Here is an 8619-nt window from a genome sequence, read left to right on the forward strand (position 1 = left end):
TACCGCCCGATTTCGACAAATGACATTTTTACTAACCGATCGTTGTCAAATTTGCTACAAAAGTAATATTTTCCATCAACCTTCAAGTCTGCAAAACTTCATCGAAATCTGTACAGATTTAGATATAGCTCTCATGTATGCATTGACCGATTTTCCCTAAATTTGAGTAAGATTGATTAATAGGGCTTTCGTGGACAAAAATAGGGTTATTTGGGGCTAATTTTTTGAAAATTCATATATGTGGGAGCTATATCTAAGTTAGGTTAGATTAAAGTGGCCGCCCGATTAAGTTTCAGTCTCACTTAGACTATTCAGTCCACTGTGATGCTACATTCAACTAAAAATACCTATTAAATGTGGGCACTTCTCGTTTTAACCACTGAACCTTCTCTATTATTTTGTTTTGTTGAACCAAACCGATTGTTCCAAAAACATTTACAGACTGCTTAAGTTAATGTTTCCCAGTTCCATCAGTAATCTAAAGCTATAGCCCCTAAAATTCGCTTACGCCTTACACAAAATGCAGGACACTCACACAAGAGGTGTTTAATTGATTCCTTTTCCTCCGCATCATGACAGCTCATACAGTAGTCATTATACTTCGCACCAATAGTTTTTGCAAATTCGCCTATCAGGCAGCGACCCGTTATAGCAGATATCAGAAGACCCGTTATAGCAGATATCAGAAGTCTTGAGAACACTAGCATATCTAGTGTGCGGTTCAAGTTTAAATGGGACCCTATTTGCTTGGTGTCGTTACAACCCTTGCAATTCTCCAATCGAACATTCGCCATCATGACAACCTTCTCACGCAGTAAGAGCTTGCAGGTAGCCAGAGGCATACTAACAGATTCTAGTTCCCCTGGAATATGTAAGGTAGTTCCTAGCCTTGCTAACTCATCTGCTTCGCAGTTCCCCGGTATGTTCCTATGGCCAGGCACCCATATTAGGTGAATATTGAATAGCAGTAGCTCAGCCATCTCATTGAAAGATTTGCGGCAGTCGATGGCCGTTTTCGAGTTAAGGAAGTATCCAAGAATTTTATTACAGGTTGACTGTCTGAGTATATATTAATGCCAACTCTTGTTGGAACATTACTTCTCAGCCAATTCGCCACCTTTCTTATTGCTAATATTGCAGTCTGAAAAACACTACAGCGATTAGGCAATCTTTTCGCTATTCGAATTTCCAGATCTTTAGAATATACTCCGAAACCCACTTGTCCATCCAATTTGGAGCCATCAGAAATCTATATATCTTTTATTGCCCGGGGTCTGTGCACACCACGCCTCGCTGTTGGGAATTAGTTTCAAACTTTTTGTCGAAAAGTGGTTTCGCCAGAGTGTAATCCACTACGTTAGGCACATCTGGCATTATTTTGAGGACCGAACTGTGACCGTACATTTTTTCCGACCACAGCGGTAGCTCGCGCAACCGCACAGCCGTTGTTGCAGCTGACTGTTTGGCCGAAATGTCTAAAGGCAATAGTCTTACTGAATGCGCCTGAGATATACAAGCACGCCATACGGTGAACTTTGTCTAAACTTGTCGGCTGCATATAACAGGTTGGCTGATAAGTCCCCGGTCTGACACATAGATGGCGTCCCTAGTATTAAATGCATATTATTTTTATATAGAACCAACCTTCAAATGATTCGTGTCAAAATTTGACGTCTGTAAGTCAATTATTTTGTGAGATAGAGCGTCTTTTGTGAAGCAACTTTGGTTATTGTGAAAAAAAAAAAATGGAAAAAAAGGAATTTCGTGTTGTGATAAAATACTGTTTTCTGAAGGGGAAAAATACGGTTGAAGCAAAAACTTGGCTCGATAATGAGTTTCCGGACTCTGCCCCAGGGAAATCAACAATAATTGATTTGTATGCAAAATTCAAGCGTGGTGAAATGAGCACGGATAACAGTGAACGCAGTGGACGCCCGAAAGAGGTGGTTACCGATGAAAACATCAAAAAAATCCATAAAATGATTTTGAATGACTGTAAAATGAAGTTGATCGAGGTAGCAGAGGCCTTAGAGATATCAAAGGAACGCGTTGGTCATATCATTCATCAATATTTCGATATACGAAAGCTCTGTGCAAAATGGGTGCCGCGCGAGCTCACATTTGACCAAAAACAACGTGTTGATGATTCTGAGCGGTGTTTGCAGCTGTTAACTCGTAATACACCCGAATTTTTCCGTCGATATGTGACAATGGATAAAACACGGCTCCATCACTACACTCCTGAGTCCAATCGACAGTCGGCTGAGTGGACAGCGACCGGTGAACCGTCTCCGAAGCATGGAAAGACTCAAAAGTCCGCTGGCAAAGTAATGGCCTCTGTTTTTTGGGATGCGCATGGAATAATTTTTATCGATTATCTTGAGAAGGGAAAAACCATCAACAGTGACTATTATATGGCGTTATTGGAGCGTTTGAAGGTTGAAATCGCGGCAAAACGGTCCCATATGAAGAAGAAAAAAGTGTTGTTCCACCAAGACAACGTACCGTGCCACAAGACATTGAAAACGATGGCAAAAATTCATGAATTGGGCATCGAATTGCTTCCCCACCCACCGTATTCTCCAGATCTGGCCCCCAGTGACTTTTTCTTTTTCCCAGACCTCAAAGGGTGCTCGCAGGGAAAAAATTTGGCTGCTATGAAGAGGTGATCGCCGAAACTGAGGCTTATTTTGAGGCAAACCCGAAGGAGTACAACCAAAATGGTATCAAAAAATTGGAAGGTCGTTATAATCGTTGTATCGCTCTTGAAGGGAACTATGTTGAATAATAAGAACCGAATTTTGACAAAAAATGTGTTTTTCTTTTTTAGACCGGGGACTTATCAGCCAACCTGATAGCATTATAGGTCTAACCACTGCCGTGTATAGCCAATGCACAATTTTCGGTTTTAGTCCCAATTTTTTTTCCTATTGCCTTTTTGCACGAGTACAAAGCTATCGTGGCTTTTCTCGCACTTTCTTCAATATTAAGTCTAAAGTTCAGCTTCCTGTCCAGAATAACGCCATGGTATTTTGCACACTCACCAAAGGGAATTTCAATACCCCCTAAGGATATGGGCTTAACCGTGGGAGTTTTGCGATCTTTGCAGTACATGAGTTATTCTGTCTTTGCAGGATTTACTCCAAGACCCATATATCTAACCCTGAATCGATTCGAACATTTTTCATATGCCCGCAAAATATAATCCGAATGGGTTCAGTTTATATATATGTTATATATGTATCACTCGATTTTATTTATCACCAATAACCCTATTTTTGACCACAATCGCCCTATTTATTAACCAATCTTACTCAAATTTAGCACAAAATAACCTTCTCTGGTATCAATCAATCCTGAGAAACATTATCCAAACATATTCAGATTTAGATATAGCTCCCTAGCTCCCTTAACTTAAAGATCTTATTTAACCAAACATAGTATAATTGATATTTGAACCTATCAAAGAATTAATACCTAAATCATTTGTGTACACTGTACAGGTAACATATTTGAAATCACACAAGTGTATTTTTTCAGTGCACACATTTTTCAATTTTTTGGTGATTTCGTTTTTTGGTTCAATAGTTCATTAGCAAAAAATATTGCGTGCAAAATACACATCATTCAGAAACACAAAATAAAAACTTAACCCACAGAAACGCAAAGTCATTCAGAGACTACATTTTCATTTCCCTTCCAATCGATGTGATTAATATTTTGCCAAAAAAAAAAAAAACGTATATGTAAAAATTTCATGTAGTCGAAATTTTGTGTGGAAAGAGGAATGACGAACAAACCAATGTGGGCAAAATTGTTATGTTATGAGTTTTGTGAATTGCGAGTTTTTCGCTTAGGGAGTTCTTTAAAAAAAAGAAGGGAAAACAGAAATAAAAATATAAAACTTTGAGGGGAATATACATGGACATGAGAAGTTGTTTCGCATTCGTGAAAGTGGTCAGTTACCGAATTAGGTGTTTTTCGACTAGAAGTCATTCCAAATTGATAAATACGTGAGAAACAAACTGATCGGCAAGTAAACGTCAAAAAGGTCAACTGAAAATGTTCACCTACTATTGACCACACTGAAAAAAGCATGCCTGCTTCTAAAGATTTTGTCTTTACTTTAAAAATTTTGGTATTGATACCGAGCCAAAGAAGCGGAGAATACAAGTAAGGATAATTTTAAGACACAAGTCTCTTTTAAATTTGGGGTTTGTGTACTTGCTTCTAGGAAGCAAATGTTAATTTTTCGCTTTTTCAGCTTTTTTCTTTATATGCTATCAAAGCCCTTTAAAAAACAAGTTAACGACAACTTTTTTTTTCAAAATTCAGACTCGACTTCCAGTAGAAATTATGGTATGTTTCAAGTAAAAAACCACTTTGAAATACAGTGTTGAAAAACATGTCCTATATTTGAAAGATTTTTTTGGTTTGTAGTCAAGATGCAAAGAGACAACAAATTTAAAGATAATTTCATTAAATTTAAAGAATTTTTCTGAATTATTAAAGTCAAGTTGACCTTAGCCCAAACATTTTTTCTTTCATGTTATGATACCCATTTTTAAGTGAAATCAATAATTATAAGGACAATACGACTTAATTGAAAATTTTATCGACTTTTGGACAAGGAAAAAAACTTTATATTAGAGAAATGCGTCTTCTATGCTAAGCAAATTTTGCATTCGTATTTTAAAGACATGAAATCTTTGACCTCACGACAATATTTTTTTCAGTGCACCAGAACTCAAGCGTCACCGATAGTAATAGTGTGGGCTGCCGTAACGACCGATGATCGCTCTTCGCTCGTATTCATTAACCTTGGGAACAAAATAAATAACGAATACTATCAGGAAATTATCCTAAAGACAGTATTGAAGCCCTGAGCAGACAAAGCAAAATCTTCGCATCGCATTGGACCTTTGACTCTGGGAAATTTCAAATAAAAATAAAAATCAATTACCAAGGTCTCGTTCATCTCAAGACGACGCTACACCGGCAAAGGAAGAAAAAAACAAGTATGTACGGCAGTAAGTTCGGCCAGGCCGAAGCTTATGTACCCTCCATCATGGATTGCGTAGGCAAGGTATCTTAAGACCTCCTAACACCATCTTCTAAATTGTATGTAAATCCATACGTGGTTTATATTAAATCAAAAAAAGATCTATCCAATACGAATATATTTCAGTTTGACAAAGTAGACATAAAATTTTGACTAAATTTTCTACAGAAATAAAATGTTAACAAAATTTTCTATAGAAATAAAATTTTCACAAAATTTTCTATAGAAATAAAAATTTTGACAAACTTTTCTATAGAAAGAAAATTTTGACAAAAATTTCTACAGAAATAAAATTTTGACAAAATTTTCTATAGAAATAAACTTTTGACAAAATTTTCTATAGAAATAAAATCTTGGTAGATTATTCTTGGCTCGAGTGGCAACCATGATTATGAACCGAATAAAATTTGAACAAAATTTTCTATAGAACTAAAATTTTGACAAAATTTTCTACAGAAATAAAATTTTGACTATGATGAAAATTTTATTATGAACCGAATAAAATTTTAACAAAGTTTTCTCTAGAAATAAAATTTTGACAAAATTTTCTATAGAAATAAAATTTTGACAAAATTTTCTATAGAAATAAAATTTTGGTAGATTATTTTTGGCTCTAGTGGCAACCATGATTATGAACCAATATGGACCAATTTTTGTGTGATTGGACCAATTTTAGTATGGTTGTTAGCGACCATATACTAACACCACGTTCCTAATTTGAACCGGATCGGATGAATTTTGCTCCTCCAAGAGGCTCCGGAGGTCAAATCTGGAGAACGTTTTATATGGGGGCTATATATAATTATGGACCGATATAGACCAATACTGGCACGGTTGTTAAAGATCATATACTAACACCATGTTCCAAATTGCAACCGGATTGGATGAAATTTGTTTCTCTTGGAGACTTCGCAAGCCAAATCTGGGGATCTATTTATATGGGGGCTATATCTAATTATGAACCGATGTGGACCAATTTTTGCATGGTTGTTAGAGACCATATACCAACATCATGTACCAAATTTCAGGCGGGGCGGATGAAATTTGTTTCTCTTTGAGGCTCCGCAACCCAAATCTGGGGATCGGTTTATATGGGCGCTATATGTAATTATGGACCGATGTGGACCAATTTTTGCATGGTTGTGAGAGACCATATACCAACACCATGTACCAAATTTCAGGCGGATCGGATGAAATTTGTTTCTCTTTTAGGCTACGCAAGCCAAATCTGGGGATCGGTTTATATGGGGGCTATATATAATTACGGACCGATGTGGACCAATTTTTGCATGGTTGTGAGAGACCATATACCAACACCATGTACCAAATTTCAAGCGGATCGGATGAAATTTGTTTCTCTTTTAGGCTCCGCAAGCCAAATTTGGGGATCGGTTTATATGGGGGCTATATATAATTATGGACCGATGTGGACCAATTTTTGCATGGTTATTAGAGACCATATACAAACACCATGTACCAAATTTCAAGCGGATCGGATGAAATTTGTTTCTCTTTTAGGCTCCGCAAGCCAAATTTGGGGATCGGTTTATATGGGGGCTATACATAATTATGGACCGATGTGGACCAATTTTTGCATGGTTATTAGAGACCATATACAAACACCATATACCAAATTTCAGCCGGATCGGATGAAATATGCTTCTGTTAGAGGCTCCACAAGCCAAATCTGAGGGTCCCTTTATATGGGGGCTATACGTAAAAGTGGACCGATATGGCCCATTTTCAATACCATCCGACCTACATCGATAACAACTACTTGTGCCAAGTTTCAAGTCGATAGCTTGTTTCGTTCGGAAGTTAGCGTGATTTCAACAGACGGACGGACGGACGGACGGACGGACATGCTTAGATCGACTCAGAATTTCACCACGACCCAGAATATATATACTTTATGGGGTCTCAGAGCAATATTTCGATGTGTTACAATCGGAATGACAAAGTTAATATACCCCCATCCTATGATGGAGGGTATAAAAACCCCAGAACAACCTCGTGCAGCGAATGATTGCTTCATCGGCCTTTTAAAGATAATATTTCGTGACAAAGGTAGACTACTAAAACAAATCTAAACTGTTTTTAATCTACGACTAGATATAGGGCGTCAAAAACTCTATACAACAAAATTAAATTTTTTCGATTCGAATCTTGAACAAGGTCATGGGTTCGCTTCCTGCCTCGACCGATCATCAAAAAGTTTTTCAGCGGTGGATTATCTCACCTCAGTAATGCTGTTGACATTTGTAAGTGTTTCAAAGCTTCTCTAAGTGGTTTCACTGCAATGTAAAACGCCGTTTGGACTCGGCTATAAAAAGGAGGTCCGTTGTCATTGAGCTTAACATGGAGTCGGGCAGCACTCAGTGATAAGAGAGAAATTCACCACTGTGATATCACAATGGACTGAATAGTCTAAGTGAGCCTGATACATCGGGCTGCCACATAACCTGACCTAGCCAGGTCCGTCCGTTGAAATCACGCTAACTTCCGAACGAAGTAAGCTATCGAAACTTGAAACTTGGCGCAAGTAGTGATTTAGGTCGGATGGTATTGCCAATAGGCCATGCAAAAATTGGTCTATATAGGTCCATAATTATATATAGCCCCCATGTAAACTCATCCCCCATATTTGACCTCCGGAGCCACTTGGGAGAGCAAACTTCATCAGATCCATTTAAAATATCGTACGTGGTTTTATTATATGGTCTCTAATAACCATGCAAAAATTGGTCCATACGGGTTCATAATTATATATAGTCCCCATATAAAGCGACCCCCATAATTACCGCGCAAAAGTTCATATCGTTTCGTAATTATTTGTAGACTTCCCTATATATACCGGTCACGAATTTTACACGAATTTTATCTGCATTTTTTTCCTAATATATACCACGTATGGACTAACTTAGAATTTAGACGATGTTAAGAAGTTTTAAGATATGTTGCCATCGGTAATTATTACCACAATCCAAGTTATTAGATTTTGGATGACAGTCTTTAGTAGAAGTTTCTACGCAATCCATGGTGAAGGGTACATAAGATTCGGCATAGCCACATCCATACATACTTCTTTTTTTATACCCTCCACCATAGGATGGGGGTTTCATTAACTTTGTCATTCCGTTTGTAACACATCGAAATATTGCTCTAAGACCCCATAAAGTATATATATTCTGGGTCGTGGTGAAATTCTGAGTCGATCTAAACACATCCGTCCGCCCGTCTGTTGAAATAACGCTAACTTCCGAACGAAGTTATTATTGATGTAGGTCGGATGGTATTGCAAATGGGCCATATCGGTCCATTTTTACGTATAGCCCCCATATAAACGAACCACCAGATTTGGCTTGCGAATCCTCTAAATGAAGCAAATTTCATCCGATCCTGCTGATATTTGGTACATGGTGTTAGCATATGATCTCTAACAATCATGCAAAAATTGGTACACATCGGTCAATAATTATATATAGCCTCCATATAAACCGATCCCCAGATTTGGTTGCGGAGCCTCTAAGAGAAGCAAATTTCATCCGATCCGGTTG

The sequence above is a fragment of the Haematobia irritans genome, chromosome 2 (genome assembly GCF_050003625.1).
Source record: "Haematobia irritans isolate KBUSLIRL chromosome 2, ASM5000362v1, whole genome shotgun sequence".
NCBI lineage: Eukaryota > Metazoa > Arthropoda > Insecta > Diptera > Muscidae > Haematobia > Haematobia irritans.